Below are 16,854 nucleotides of genomic sequence, written 5' to 3' on the forward strand. Positions count from 1 at the left end.
CTCCCTCCCTCCCTCCCTCCCTCCCTCCCTTCCTTCCTTCCTTCCTTCCTTCTTTTCCGTTTGTCTTTCTTTCTAAGTGGGATTTTTCTGTGTAGCCCAGGCTAGTCTCAAAAGTCAGATTTCTCCTGCTTCTGCTTCACAGGTATCATGATTATGTGCATGAGCTATGTACACATGATCTTGAGTATACCTTGAAGATGTTTATCAAACCATCACCGTCATTCACCTGTTTAATGTTTTTTTAAAATCATTCATAGTTTTTCCCCATTGGTTTCACAAATACTCACAGTTTCAGGGTTAGGTTAATTTCATCCACTGCTTTCAATATCACTATAGCAAAGGAGATAGTGCTGTGGTATTCAGTCCCTTTACATAAATACTAAGTGCATCAATACTATTCTACTTAATATTCACTAGCTAACTGATCACCCTTCTCTTTTTTATGCATAAACTTTCCTGTTCATACTCATTTCTCATGCTATGAGTATAAAACTGATGGCATATATATATGTATATATATAATTTTTGCTCATTTAAGCTTGCATTATTTCCAAAAACATTATCAATAAAAATACTCTAGACCAAGAAAAGGCAATATGTAAGTCAAAGTCAAGTCAAATGAAGTGCCCGGATCTAAGCTCTGATGACCATATGGAAGCTCATCTGTCTAATGTCACTGATCTAGAAATACCCCTGAAAAGGACATAACAGACATCCTCAGCCTCGAATGTTCCTGCCCTAGACTGGGTGGAAATGACATTGCTGTGAACTTGATAAGCCTACATCACCTTCCCCAAGAATCATAATAGAAATCAGATGCCAATAAATATTGAATGGATGACATTTGGCCCTCCAGCAATATTAAAGAAGGAAGAATCAAATGGAATGTCAACCTTACTTGCTCCTAATTTTACTCTGAGAGAATTGAGCTTAGAAAAAAAAATGCATGTCATGTTAACTTTTATGTAGACAAAATGACATATTGTCACTATGTATGATGACATAATTGGCCATTGTGGTTAATGGAATAGACTGGAAAAGTCTTTAATCCTTGTTTGGAACAGAATTAGGAGGGGGATTATAAATAAATCAGTAAAATATTACAAGTCAAAGGGAGAAATTTGGAGAAACAGGGTTATAAAATCTAACCAAGCCAATGAAGCTTATCTGGGATCTTTGTTAAATGTCTTTAACTTCGTGAGTCTTCCCATTAACAGCCATAAGTCACATAATACACTAATAACCATAATAATGATTGCATAAAATCATACAGGTTAGCAAGCAATTTTACTTCTCAGGTCATCTTTTTAAGAATTATGTGATCTATCACTATTGTCCAAAGAGTACACACTTCTGTGATTCAAGGCCAGGTCCTGTCTGTTTCCACAACCCCGAGTCCACTCCACTAATTGTTGACTATTTAAAAATGTTTGTTTTCAGTAGCCCACCTGTTACAAAGGATTGGAAGGGTTAATTTGTTTGAAATTCTGAAGCCACAGAACTGGGAATTTGTTTTAAGCTTCCATATTCCCTGGCACCTGCTCAGCCCAAGGAAATAAATCTCTCTCAGCAAATGATGCACATATTTTGTTAGTGATTTTTTTAATTATTCAAGATAGCATACATGTAGAGACATATTCCTGTTGACCTACTTGTTCTCATTCCTTGTGTAAGTTTAAGCATATTCTCTCTGACTTTTCAGTAAAAGTGCATACATATTTAATGATATTCATACAGATGATTAATATCACAATGTTAGAATTTTAGGATGCTATCAAATAAGCAACTATTTCTCTATAGTCTACAGTTTTTGTTTGTTTGCTTCTTGAGACAGTATCAGCATTACCTCAAATTCACAAAGATCTGCCTGCATCTACTTCCCAGGTGCTTGGATTAAAAGTGTGGCCACCACACCTGGCTTTCCCTCTATAGTTCTTGTATATCTGCATACACTTGTATCACACACACACATACACACACAGTACAAAGCATCTATTGACCCTTCTTTTTATGTTTCTCTTTGTGTGTCCATTCAGTTCTTTGGACAGATGTTCTAGTCCTGGAGAATCAAGGGAGCTGGTCAGAAACCTAATATTTGGACAGTTTCCATGGCCAGAAAAAGGTTATAATCTGCAGGGTCTCATGCTTATACCTGCAGCCAGAGGTTAGGCAGGACACTCAGGAGATAGGGGCAAAGTGGAGGGAAACTGATTGGTCACTAATAAGGGCTTAGCATTAGTACATATCAATTTCCAAGAACTGAAAAAGTATTAAATATTGACTAAAATGAGTGGGCAAAGACCCTTAATGCCAGCCGAAAAGGAGAAGAGAGTGAAGTGGTTCTACTCAAGATCATTGTAAAAATTCTTAAAATGATAACACTTACTGAGAAACAAGATGCCAAGAATAAAAGTTTATACAGAGCAAAAGAATTTAAAAAAGGGTATATGTCTAAAGAATTAACAAGGTGAAATGGTGATGAATAGAATTTCCCTTATTAAGTATCTATGGGAGGAGGAAATTGGGAACCAGGAAAAGCAGTCGGAACTTGAGTCCCTTAATGACAGTTGAGAAAGGTGAGTGATAAGATGTATTACAGGTTTGTTTTAAGGTAAAATCATCTTATTTCATAACAGAACTACAGGCACTGAACTGCTTCTCAAGTAGAAAGAACACTGGAAGGACATGAGAGTGGCATAGAATCTTTAAAGGTGAACAGCAGCCGTGGAAGCATTTATTTCAAATCACACTCAGTGTCTGATGGGCCAGAGCCACTACATATGCTAAATGGCAGTTATCAAACTACCCGAAGCATAGCAATATGCCTCCGAATGCTAGCTACAGCACAGCAAGGCATGCCGTTCCTAGTGGGAAGGGCAAAGGACAAGTCGAAGTAAGAGTTTAATTCTGATGTTCTGATGTCGTGAGGGTAGGGAGGAGGCAAAGTGGAAAATCAAAATAGGCTTTGGAATTTAAGAAGAGGGAAAGAGTGTCTTTGGAGCATCTCTAGGAGACATATTAAATGCTGATGTATGGCATTGATTAATGCTTACTGAAATGAGCTAATTGCTTCTACTGTGGAATAAGATAACTAGCCACTGCTGCCATATAATTAACTGTAGCAACTGCTAGAAAAGAGGGGATTTAAAGGACATATTTTTACGTGTGTGTGTGTGTGTGTGTGTGTGTGTGCACGCGCGCGCATGCATGCATGCATGCCAGAGCACAGTCCCCCTGAGTTTACTCAAGTGCCTTATGTTGAGACAGTGACAGGGCTTGGAACTTATTGAATATGCTGGGCTACTGGCCAGCAAGCTCCAAGGATCTGCCTAGCCCCACTCCCCAGCCCTGGGACCTCATGCATAGCACAAGGCTTGGGAATAATGTTAACTCCATCATTTCAGCACTTGGATTCAGAGGCCTTTGTATTTCCTTCACTGTCTTTAAGGCAGCCGCAGTGTTCACGTTCTCTTCTTTCTAGACTTGTTTTGAAATGGCTTCTTTCATAAGATGACCTCACTTTTCATGGTTACAAACATTTTCATAGCTACTGTGACAATATACATTAATGCCTAATTAACTATTATGTAACATTAACTAATACCGTGCTTGGTCATGTGGCAAACCAAATGCTGTGCACTTGTATGAAATAGAAACTGTCCTCCCCTTCTTGTTGTGGAAAATGATCCTCTGTATGCATTATGTATAGTATGGGCACACAGAGGAATGATGTTGGTAAATTGGTGTGACAAAGAAGTGTGTTCATATACAATTTTGTTAGGCATAGTGCTTTGAAGAAAACAGGATATAATTTCTTGCAGTTACCAAGAAAAAAATCAGAAATAAAATCTGTATGAATTCATTCTTTATAGCAAATAAGAAAGGTGATGCCACATCTCTAGAATCTTTCTGTTTACTACCCTGGGTACATAGAAGACACCTGGCTCAGAACAAAGACACTGAGAAGGCCACAGACTTGGCCGAATTTTAAAATCTGATCAAAGTAGAGCCTTTTTAAGAAGCAAAAACCCTCCTACGCCTACATCTTGAAGGAGGAAGTGAGTCCTCAAGGAATCACAAGTAAAGGAATGATTGACAGCGGCGAGAACTGAAAAGAACTAGCTCTCCTCAAAGTTTTACTGGTGACATTATTTATTCTAGTGTTCTCCCTAGATGGTTTTAGAAACTCGTGTCTTCACTAACCCTGCCTATCCCATTTGCTTCACAGTTTTCAGATGCATTTTATACCCAGTGGATATTTCAGGAATATAAATGATATTGGAATATTAATCACATTAATATGTACATGATATACATGCATCAATCCCCAAAAGGATTGAGAGCCATTTAAAAAATTCACCCGACAATATGAGGAAACAGAAATGCTGGCATTAAAGTTGAAGGGCAAGATTAAGAAAAACATACATAAAATGAGTGCTGGAGAACCTGTGTTGGTAAATATACCCATTTGGACCTTATGTGAAATAAGGTGGCAGACCCCATTTAAAATTGCCTTATTAATATTCCTATTCAATTCATATGACCTAGACTGAAAAGTAAGCAAATGAATGAAGTAGGCAGAATTAAATAATGTTCCTATCTCATAAACAGGTCTGCAGTGAGTTCTATGTAAGGTGACTAGACTGCCTCTGTGTGACCTGGTGAAGAAATGTCCAGACATGTTAGGACATGATAGGACAACAGCCAGCAAAGAAACGCAGAAGAGCAACAAACTAAAGAGAAGAAAGATCACAACCCAGCTCCAGCTACCTGGCTTCCCCATTCAGGGAGGGAAGCTGACAGGTCATCCAAAAATAAGGTGGGAGGCCCTGGCGGAGACTAGCATCCAACCCCAGGACAAGCTCACTGCTCCCACAAGCTTCAAACTCAGAGAATTCTCTAGTGGGTGGGTTAACAGTGGGGAGGAGGTCCCTCCTGTCAGAGGCTGTGACTCCCTCTGTGCAGGGAACTGACACAAGTCTGGATTCAGCCTCACACAACCTAGGGTGAGAGACAGCCCTGGGAGTCAGTACTGGAGAGTGGGAGGGCTAGACACTAGCAAGACAAAGAATGCGGGGGGGACAGGAGGCTTGGGCCAGTATACATTATGTGGGCAGAGGTGCCACCCTCAGTACCCAGGAGTAAATGTTCTCAGATGAGACTCTGGAGTTTGAAAACCCTGAGTGTGAGGTCAGCAGTTAGCCTGGCACTCATCCTGTCTGCATGGGGTTCATTGCTGGGAACACTGATAGTCCAGTGGACTACTTGAAGTTCACACCCGTCTCCATCAGGTGATTAATATTTGGTTGGTATGAACTGGAAAGACGTCAGAGAGTGGGAGAACCTGCCCAGCTCACACTGCCTAGCGTGCCTAACAGAGCCCAATGGTGATGGTTTGCAAATCGGGAAGTCACTAAAGTGAAGAGAGCTCTGCTGACTTCAGGAGCCTCTCCACCGCAGGCTCAGGAGCAGGGAAAAGACAGAGGCAGTTCTTGCTCTGGCCTCCAGCACATCCTGGCAGTCTTCAAGTTTCAAGAGCTAGAGAAACACCTCTCTACCCCTACCCTGTGTACTCGTTCCTTTTTTCTTGTAATTCTAAGCATTTTTACCTTGCCTTTTGTATGTTTATTTAATACCATTTATGCACTTCCTCCTCATTGGCCAATCCCCTTCCCCTGCATTGCTGCTTGAGTGTCTCCTCTCTCTTCTTTTTCCCTTTTCATGCTTCCAGCGATATATTGATTTTATTTTACCTTTTTCTTTTTCTTTTCTTTTCTTTCTTTCTTTCTTTCTTTCTTTCTTTCTTTCTTTCTTTTTTTTTTTGTTTGTTTGTTTGTTTTGGAAAAGCCTTTTAGAAATTCTTGCTGCATTAATTTATTTTGAGGTGTTTTTATTGTCCAGAGGGGTGGTGTGTGTGTGTATGTGTGGTTGGCTTTTGGTCATTTTAAGTTAATATATGAAAGGTGGATCTTCTTGTGGCAGCTTCATCTATGCTGCTTGACTTTGTTCTTCCTTGTCCCTCCTCTTCCGCTCCTGCCCTCCCATCATCCCACCTCTTGCTGCTTCTCTTCCCCTACCCTAAATGATCCTCCCTTCTGCTTTTATGTTACATGGATTTTATTACCCTCTACCTCCCTTAAGATCTCTCCCCCTCCTCCCCTTAAATCTGGGTTCCTTATATGAAGGAAATATGTGGCATTTGTCTGAGTCTGGAACATTTTACTTAATCATTTCTAGGTCTGCCCATTTTTCTGAAAATGTTATGATTTCATTTTTCTTTTTTTAGATTCATTTATTTATTATATGTAAGTACACTGTAGCTGTCTTCAGACAATTCAGAAGAGGGAGTCAGATCTTGTTACGGATGGTTGTGAGCCACCATGTGGTTGCTGGGATTTGAACTCCGAACCTTCGGAAGAGCAATCCGGTGCTCTTACCCACTGAGCCATCTCACCAGCCCCGATTTCATTTTTCTGAACTGAGTATATTTCACATATGAGAGTCCTGATCTGGTCCACATATTGGGTGTCTTAAGAGTCCATTGGCTTCCAGTATAACACAGGGCAAGAAAGAGTTCTGAAATAACTCTGTGACATTAGAGATGGATGGCTAGAAGACCTTGTAATTTTTGAGAGTTTGTGATGGTAGAAGATATGATGTATAGTTTAAGACAAATCCCAGTGGCAGTCACTGTGCAGGCCTCTAGACTTCTGTCATACTATGTACAGGAGAGAACTACTTGTCTCTCAAAAACTCCAGTGTGCTGTTAGACCCTGGCAGAAAGAGCCTGCCTTAGAGACACCAAGAGAGCTATGGTGGTTAGGTGTTGTGTCAAGCATTAGACTAGATGTTATTCTAAAAGTATAAATCTGATTTATATTTAAATTGATGTTAACCCAGGAAGAGAATCAAATTCTCCTCCATGACACAGGACAATGAGACTTAAAGAAAAGGGCCAGCTTTCTGTCCCTCGAGGAGGAAGGGACAGAAAGGGTCCAAGGGACCTTCCCTTGGACCACAGAGGCAGCACCAGCTTTCCCAGTCTCCAGCCTGTCCTGATCCCTGCAAATTGTGGGTATGCCAAATGCTGCAGTGGTGTGGATCAATTCACTAAAACTCTTTCTCCACCTCTCTCCTTCCACCACTCCCTCCCTTCCTCTACCTCAATTTCTCTTCTCCCTCCCTTTCTTCTCTCTCTTTTTTTGTGTGTAAATGTGTACAGAGATGTTCCTTAACTTGTGACAAGATTGTGCCTGATAAAACCACCATAAATAAATGAACTGTATTTTACTTTGAAAATGCAACTTGCTGGACATCATAGATTAGTCCACTTAAATGTGCTGGGAAGGCTTCAATTGCCCTATAGTTGGGCAAAATCAACTAACAGAATTCTTTTAATAAATTGCAAAATATCTCATACAGCTTATCAAATTCAATATACCATAGACTTTAGTATTGGTCATTTATCCTCATGACAGTGCAGGTTACTGGGACTGTGGTTCAGTGCTACTGCAATGCATCACTTTCATGCCAACATAAAGTTTTAAAAAGCCACTAAGTAGAACCATTGTACATACCACCTGTATACCTTAAGATACATATTCTATTGCTATTGGTTTCTCTGGTGTATCTTAATATACCAAGTGGCCATTCAGTTACAATACTCAATGCTAAGACCTGAGTTTTATCAGATCCAACGAGTAGTGGTTCATTTAAGAACCCACTCAAAAGCGGATACATGGTGTCAGCCATGAGCTATCCAGAAGTCATAAGCAAGCTGCAAAAGCAGGTAGCTCAGGCTTCCATATCATTCATTACTATACACTAACACCCTTCTCTCTTAGCTCTTAATGGCCACTTGGGGGGAATTCTTAGAACTGACTGATGGAGAAAGAGCAAGCCTGGGCTGTGTTCATGGACGGGGCATTTTGGTGTAGGAATGCAAACCAAATGTGGGCAGAAGCTATACTATAGTCTGCCCTGGGGAGGGATTTGAGAAAACTGGGATCAAATCAGCCAGCTATAGAAGTATGGAAAACAGATACATCCATGGACACAAGTGTTGAAGATCTTGGAACATGGTAATACCCACCACAGGGCACATACTATAGAACTAATATGAAGCAATTGGGTAGACAGGTAGACAGGATGAATCAGCCAGGAGATGCCATCCAGTCTCCAAATCTCTCTCTGTCTCTGGCAATCCTTCCTTTGATTAATTATTGCAAGCCACATAAGTCTTCAATGGACCACACACCTAGCGACTAAGGACAGCCTCCAGCTTTGACATCCACAGCCAGGCTTTATGGGAACATAAAGAATCTGCAGGAGCAGCAAGAGGAGGCAACCGAGAGACAGATCTGGAAGACCTGATAGGATCAGGACTCCATGGCTATGAGCTCATTATTCTCCCATGTCTAAACTTGACCTAGAATTATATTTCTTCTGTGCAATCAACACAAGGACACATTTGCCCAAACAAATGTGATAATATTGTCACCTCAAACGAGCAACTAGTTGTTTCAGATGTGCCTATTAGCCTCCTTCCATGTCTATTTAGGAAGAATGTCACACATCTTGCTTCTTTGGGACCTCCCTCCCCAATAAAAGATCTCAGATCTTTATCATTGGAAGACTTGAGCTAGGAATCCAGTAAGGAAGTCCATACCCCGCCTTGGTAATCTAACACACAAGAGGGCCCAACTAATGTTGAAGCCCAGAAAACTACAGAAAGTGTCTACTAAATATTCTACTAAACTCTTCGTACTACTTCACAACCGTGGTAGGATGCTAAGTTGGAAATATCTAATAGCTTCTAGAGTATGGGTCTGGACTTTGGGGAAAGAGTAAGAATTTTCAACATGCCAGTGACTCACTTGTCTACTTATACCTCTGTTCACTCAATAATATTTATTGAGCACCTACAATGTGTCAGGCATTCTTCAAGATACTATAGTTTTGTCAGAAAGCAACAGAGATTGGGTACTTATTGTTCTAGACTTTGGAATTGGTGGGATGGTGAAAGAGATGACTGACGCCTTGGGTGGGGATAATTTTCCCACGGTTATAGAGAAACCCTACGTTAGTGGGGAAGCATAAGAAAGAGGAAAAGGAATCAGTTATAGTAAAGGAGAAAGAGGACATGTGGGAAACCAGAAGAGTATAGGGATTAGTTTAAGATATGAGCATGTTGGGGGCGGGAGAGATGACTCAGTGGTTAAGAACACCTTCTGCTCTTGCAGAGGCCCAATGTCCACACCTGGAGACTCACAGCATCTGTAACTCCAAAGGGTCTGACTTGTCTTTTGGGCTCCATGGACACCTGCACAGGTTAGTCACACACATCTGCAGATTAATAGAGGAAACATAAGTAAAAACTAGAAATAAATTTTTTAATATAGGAAAATTTCAAAAGGGGTGAATATCATACTCTACTTTAAAAAAAAATCAAGAATACAAGGGGGGCAGAAATTGCTAACCAACCTTTGCTTAAATTCCTGAAACTTTTAAGTCCAACATGCTCTTTCTTACAGAATCTTCCAGTGCCCGTACAACTTCAACTCAACAGTCTTCCACCCTGCACCCTTTGATAAGAAGTGGGGGAGGGGCAGTGAAAGGGGAATTTCCTGATTAAAAAAAATTTAGGGCCTCATTTGTGTGTGTGTGTGTGTGTGTGTGTGTTTCAGATCCTATGACCTCTCAGCAATGTGTTCAGTCACACATTTAAATAGAGTATACTGATATCAACTTGGCAGGGTCTAGAATCACCCTGGAAACAAGCTACTGTATATGTCTATAGAGGAGATTAAATGCAATGTGAAGACCAAAATAAATAAATAAATAAATAAATTAAATAAATAAATAGAGTATACATCTCAGTTCTCGTAACTCTGAACCTGACAGTGGCCAGGAGGACTCTGTCTTTCCTGTCTTTCCTAGTCCTTATAGTGGAAGAACAGTGCTTTGCCTCAAGTTCAAAGGATCCTAACTCACTTTGTTCCACCTTACTTGGACTTTGGCAATGAGGACAGAAGCAGGGAACCATTTGGGAAACATCGGGGACAATTGTAAAAAGTACTAGCAGTTGCAGATCCAGCAGGGTAGAGGGCCTGATGTCAGATGACAAATGAGATACTGCATTACAAGATGTGCCTAGGCCACTCTTTGAAGAAGTGTATCATGAAGACGGAGTCAATTTTTGGCTCTGCCACCACCAACTCAAGCTTAGCTTAGACCATCTATCTAAGCTATGTCCTGTTTGATGAGTTGGTTTACCAAGCAAGCAATCTACCTCAGCTATTTCTCAGGGCCTGGTTTTCTCATATACCATAACTGAGCACCTTAATCTCTGCTGCAATGTCAATGGGGCAGACTCCTCTTCGTAGTAAGACCCACCTGCAGATAATGATCTTTGTTTAGGCAGTAGATAGCAGTTAAAGGTATCAGGTTTGTCCTGGTCCCAGGTGTAGAAGACTCACTCTATGCATTAACTTATGCAAATACAGAATTCACTAGAAGTCACAGTGTATGCAAAGATATGAGGTAAGATATCAGGACCTGGGATACAGGTGGGGAGGCCTCTTGGCTAATCTGTGTAAAGCTAGCCTTTGGGTGAACATTAGGGTCAACTCACTTCTTCTCAATTAGAAACTGGTCAATGACAACAGATACAGTCTCTAGTTTGACTCAACAATTGTAATGTCCTAGCACACTCTCTACTGTGCCCAGGTGGTCCCAGGTCTCACCCAACCTAGACAAACACCTTACAGCCTCATGAATTAAGTATCCCATAGAAGTCTGCCTATAACTCCTGTACCCATTGCCTTAAAAAAAAAAAAAAAGAGGCCCCAGTCAGTAAGTGTCAGCATCACTACGTCCACTACAGGGCTTTCCCTTGCTGTGTGTGCTGGTCAGAGAGGTTAGAGGTTCTCAAAGTGTTAGTGCCAGCAGTCAGAAAGCTCAGTGTTTGCATGTTTACAATACTATGTTGCTGATGGATTTTTAAATCCTCCCCCACAAAACGTGGCACACATATTGTTAGTATAGTTACTAGCTTTGCAACCAGACAAAGAAATGTCAACTCTTGGCACTCTTTTTTTTTTTATTACATCTTTTCCTCAATTACATTTCCAATGCTATCCCAAAAGTCCCCCATATCCTCCCCCCTACTTCCCTACCCACCCATTCCCATTTTTTTGGCCCTGGCGTTCCCCTGTACTGGGGCATATAAAGTTTGCATGTCCAATGGGCCTTTCTTTCCAGTGATGGCCGACTAGGCCATCTTTTGATACATATGCAGCTAGAGTCAAGAGCTCCGGGGTACTGGTTAGTTCATAATGTTGTTCCACCTATAGGGTTGCAGATCCCTTTAGCTCCTTGGGTACTTTCTCCAGCTCCTCCATTGGGAGCCCTGTGATCCATCCAATAGCTGACTGTGAGCATCCACTTCTGTGTTTGCCAGGCCCCGGCATAGTCTCAAAAGAGACAGCTATATCTGGGTCCTTTCAGCAAAATCTTGCTAGTGAATGCAATGGTGTCAGCATCTTGAAAACATTTCTTGTAACCAGACTTTTAGCTACTTTATTGGGTTGCATTTTTCTACCATCCTGCTCCACCCAGTCCCTTCCAAACCCCAACACTCAGTAGGAGAGAAAGGAGGCTGGAAGGGAAAGGGAGCATCATTCCCACTAGACATCTTCCTGATGCATAGGGGCATTGAGTTCCTTGGGGCAAGTTTGATCTTCATCATCTCTTCATCAACAGGACATCTCCAACCAGAAACCAACAACCAGCAACAGCAAATAGCAGCAGCAGCAGCAGCAGCAGCGAGAGAAGAAAGAGCAGCAGCAGGGGCAGCAGCAGTCTCCACCCTTCTTGGGACTGTAGCATTTTTATGCCTCTCAAGAGTTCCCAGAATTCCAAACATCATGCACTTGCAGAAACTATATGCAGCTGGAAAAATCACTCCTCTTCCAGTGCATGAGGCAAATCATAGTCTGCTGCCATGGACAATCTAAAGCCATATCCCATACTTAAAATTAAACCAAAAACCTAGTCCTATAATTTCTATGTTTAAAGAAAGCAAAATTCTCATTATAATTGCTACCTGGTATAGGCTACTGGCTGGCTCTGCTAAAAGCAGTAAAATACATTTCTTTTCCATATTCCTAAATTTAATCTAAGTGTAGAAAAATATGCTGACATTAGCTTAACTGAATGAGGTACCCAGGAATCCATAAGCCTTTTTGTTCTGAGCATTTTGTTCTGAGCCTGGTGTTCACTCACTGGTTTAGCATGTTTGTTGAGTACTAATCACAAACTATCAGTACCCAGTACGGAAGGCTGGGTGCTGAAGGTGAAGAATGAGTGCAAAGGTACAGGGCACCCAAAGGATAACACCCAAGATACACAAGTTTGTTCTCTCACCACACACACTCAGGCACACAGATTTACACACCTTCACAAACATGGGACCGCTCACACTGTGCGTAAACACAAATACATACACAAGGACTGGGTAGAACCCTAAGAAACTGATGATAATTCAGACTTTGGTTCTGAGAAAGTAACAATTGAATGTGTCTCAGGTTGTCTGTATAGCTTGCTGATAAAGAAACTAAAGTCCTCAAACTCAAAAACAGATTACCTCAAGCTATAAAAATAAAGGACAGGAAGAGGTTATTATTATTATTATTATTGTCATTATCATGATTGTTATTTGCTTGCTTGTTTGCTCGTTGGAATGAATACCTTGGTCAAGTTACTTAACTTCACCCACGTTTCATTTTCCAATCTGTAAAACGAACACGAGTTACATCTTGTATTAAGTGCAATAACATTTGTAAAGGGCTGAAAATTACAGCTTCATTGTAGAGTACTCACCTAGTTTAGCTAACAATATTGTGCTTTTACCAGACACTTAGCACTAGCTGACTTGAATGGATTAGAAAGGAAAGCTTTTCTTAGGTCCAGCTTGGATGGAGACACGCATTGGCTTCACTGTGCTGACTGACATGCTCGTGTGCAGGGAGCCAAAGTGTTGCACCTCCCAGCAGAAGGGCAAGCAGTAACCACAGGGGCTTAGGCCCACAGAGGGATTGCCTGTGAGTGAGGTCATGATTCAGGAGTTCAACAATCAACAGTGCTGACAAAGGCACACTGTTTCCCTGACGGTACAGAATCATATTACTGTACACACAAGTGTCTCACACCTGAGAGAGATGAAATTACACAGCTTAATCCCAGAACCAGCTCAGCAAGAAGTCGCTCTGACATTTCAGATAGGAGTTGTCTTCTGGCAGAGAAAGCATGGCATGGCAGCAACCAGGCAGTTTTCAGCGATGAGAAGGGCCTGGTCTTGCCCGTTGAAATGGTCTTTGATGCTTGGTTTCCTTTATTAGCTCTGCCTAAGAGGTCCAAGTACAGTGCACTCTACAGGGGCCCTTGCTTGTTCTGTGTTCATCCTTACAGTCTACAGTGAGGTTACACATGCATCTTAAACCAAAGCAGATTGATATCAGATACTTGCCAAAAATTCATCTTGGTCAGCAAGTCAGAACGTCACACTGATGAAGGTCAATGAAAACATTACTTCTGTGCTGGAATGTGTCAGGGAACACACACAGGGATGTCCCCCAAACCGATGCCAGCCAGGAGTTTCATAGCCTCCACCTTGGAGCTTAAATACTGAGACAGTGTTTGAAAGGATGTGTAAATGAATGTCTTCCCAGGAGCTCTGCTGAGCACCTTGCCTGAGACACACTGTGTCTGTCACTGCCTGTGCTGTAGGAAGGCCAGGGACATGGAAAGCGACCAGGCGGTAGACAAAAGCGGCTGTTCCCTAAAGCCACCTTCTCTCCATAACTCTTGCGGACTGTACTCCGGCTCTTTGCCCACTCCCTCTCATGGGAAGTTACCTTTGCTGAGAGTTTCATGGAAAGTTAAATCTATGAGACATAGATTAATTGACTTGCCTACCAAATGGAGAACAATGTGATGAAGGTGAGCCAACACTTCAATCCAGATGATGTATGATAAAAGAAAACACAGAACTAGAGATAGATAATATGAGACAAAAAAACCCTGAAATTAAAACAAAACAAAATAAAACAAAACCTTCTAAACAAACAATAAGTAGAAGTTTGCTTTCCCTCTCTGTTCAGTGACAAAATTTATGCCATTAGAGGTCACTGGGTTTGGGTCTCTGTTTAATGAATCTTCCTTGAAATAAATAAATAAATAAATAAATAAATAAATAAATAAATAAATAAATAAATAAATAAAATCAGTGCTTACAAAGTGGGCAAGCACACTGACACCGAACTATTTCCTAGCCTGTTTTCTCTTTTATTGAAAGCAGATTCTTTTCCTACATAACATAGCCTCCCTCCCTCTACTCCTTCCAGTCCCTCCCGACCTCTCCTCCCACTCACATTCACTCCCTTTCTGTCTCTTGCTAGAAAAGAGCAGGCTCCTATGAGATAACAAAAATATAACAAAATAAAATATAATAAGATAGAGCAAAAACTGTCATATCAGAGTTAGACAGGACAACCAGGAGGAAAAGACAAGAGAAGGCACAAGAACCTGAGATCCGTGTCTTTGAACCCTCAGGAACCCCTAAAAACACTAAACTGGAAGCCATAATGTATGGTACATGCAGAGGACCTGGTACAGACCCATGCAGGCCCAGTGCATGCTGTTTCCGTCTCTGAGTTCACAAGAGCTTTGGTCATGTTGCTTTAGAGGACTTTGATTTTCTTGGTGTCCTCCATGCCCTCTGGCTCTTACACTCTTTCTGTCGCCTTTCCCATGGGGACCCTAGCCTATTTAATATGTCATTTATCCCAGTGGTTCTCAACCTTCCTAAAGCAGTTCCTCATGTGGTGATGACTCCCAACCATAAGTTATTTTATTACTACTTCATAAATGTAATTTTGCTACTATTATGAATTACAATGTAAATATCTGACACACAGATATCTAATATGTAACTTCCAAAGGGGTCATGACCCATAGGTTGAGCAGAGCTTCAGCACATAAGTATATGCTTCCACATGTGCGCATGCACGTACACGCACATACACACACACACACACACACACACACACACACACACACACACACACACACACACAGTGGCAAACCCAAGTCATTGTTCTTTATCATTCATTAGAGAATCTGCTAGTCTGAAGTACATAGGGTAGACTTCCTTTTTATAAGATGGCAGAGAATTTCAGGTTATAGATACACTGCAGAAGACTTGCAGCCAGTCCCCCAATAGGAACTTATAGAGGGCTAGAGACTCAGGCTCAGTGGCTGAGACTGTGCAACTCCTCTTGTAGGAGGTGCAAGGTTGGTTCCTAGCACCCAAGTCAGGTAGTTCACAAATGCCTGTAACTCCAGTTTTGGTTGATCCAACAATTCAGGACTGAGTGAGTATCTTCACTCAAGTACAGATACCCACAGACAGACACATATGCATAATTAAGGATAGAATAAATGTTAAATATAGTGCTTTAAAAACAGGCACTTTTAGATTCCCCGTCAACATTTTGCTATAACGTGATGCACAAAGACTCATCCGTGTTTGAGTATGCCTGGGAGCAGGATAGCTATGTTAGAAACAAGCATAATTTTGATAGCAAATACTTTCCGAAGAGCTGTGCTAAATTACTCTCAATATAGCAAGGTTGGAGTGGGGCTGGTTTCCCAAACACTGACCAGTCCAGTGTGTTCTGAGCTCTTTGAGATTTGCCAAACATAGGGTAGCGATGAACTCTCGCTGGTTTTGTCTGCATTTAGGGAGCATAACGCTCCCTGAAAACTGGGGCTTGGACCTATTTTCCTCTTTCTTTCCTTTCTTTTTTGATTTTTTTGTTTTACTACTTATTTAATTGCTTATTTACATAGCTGTATTTATCAAGATGTTCCTTCATTATTCTCGAGGAGAGAGAGAGAGAGAGAGAGAGAGAGAGAGAGAGAGAGAGAGAGAGAATCAACAGTCAGCCTGCCTAAGTAAAAACTGATCAAAAGCCAAACAGCTCATCATGATCAACAGCATTCTATTTTCCTTGGTTCCCTTTCAATTGCTGTCTCTATTAATCCTCTCTGAGCAAATCAAAGTCTAATCATATAAGCGATTTGTATCTCCTACAACAAATCACAGAACCTGCCTTTCCCACACAGACTGACAAGGGCCCTTCTTCTTTCTGCCTGGAATACCTTTTCAGTCTCAAGCCCCAAATGTGTCTGTTGAGCAAGTTTGTATTTCATGCAAAGCAATTGATGCAGCCCTTCTTTGTGAGACTTCTCTGCTTGTCATCCTCCTTGTCCCTGATCAGCTCTACAGGATTTTTTACTAATCTCAATGGCTCAGGTCATACTCTACAAGCCAGGAGTGAGGGCTCTGAAGTCAGGCCAAATCTTGCTTCTGTTATGTATTTGCTCTCTGACCTTGAACTTCAGTGTCCTCTTTGAGGACACTGTACAATGAAGTTAAAAGGAGCATCCAGGAGGACTTCTTTGAGAATTAAATAAGTGAATACTTGCAAAAGCATTCAATGGTGCCTGTGCTAGAACAGTGCCAGACACACAAAATGTGCCCATCAAGAGCTCAGTCAGTGGCAGGCTCAGCAACAGCGTTGCCCTCCGAGAGGCGGTGGGACCTGGTTTAGCTATCCCTCTAGTCCTTGGATGTTTTAGAACACAGGGTCAAACTACAGCACCTAACACAGAACAGTTCTGTTCAATAAATAAATATTTTTTTTAGAAAGGAATTTCTAAGGCCCCCATTTTAGTTAAAAGATTAACATAAATATGTAAAACAGATTTAAGAAAAGTCTCCAAAACAAC

The 16,854-nt window shown here is 41.3% G+C and overlaps 1 protein-coding gene across 1 annotated transcript in view; it reads left to right on the forward strand.

Moving 5' to 3' along the window:
• The window catches only part of Apip (APAF1 interacting protein), a 34,507-nt gene extending 25,163 nt beyond the window's left edge, over positions 1-9,344 (forward strand). Inside the window, exon 9 of the transcript XR_003835577.1 lies at positions 9,243-9,344. The gene's annotated coding sequence lies outside the window, so the exon portion shown is untranslated. The remainder of the gene's footprint in view (positions 1-9,242) is intronic.
• The last annotated feature ends 7,510 nt before the right edge of the window (positions 9,345-16,854 follow it).

Source organism: Mus caroli, chromosome 2, assembly GCF_900094665.2.
Source record: "Mus caroli chromosome 2, CAROLI_EIJ_v1.1, whole genome shotgun sequence".
NCBI lineage: Eukaryota > Metazoa > Chordata > Mammalia > Rodentia > Muridae > Mus > Mus caroli.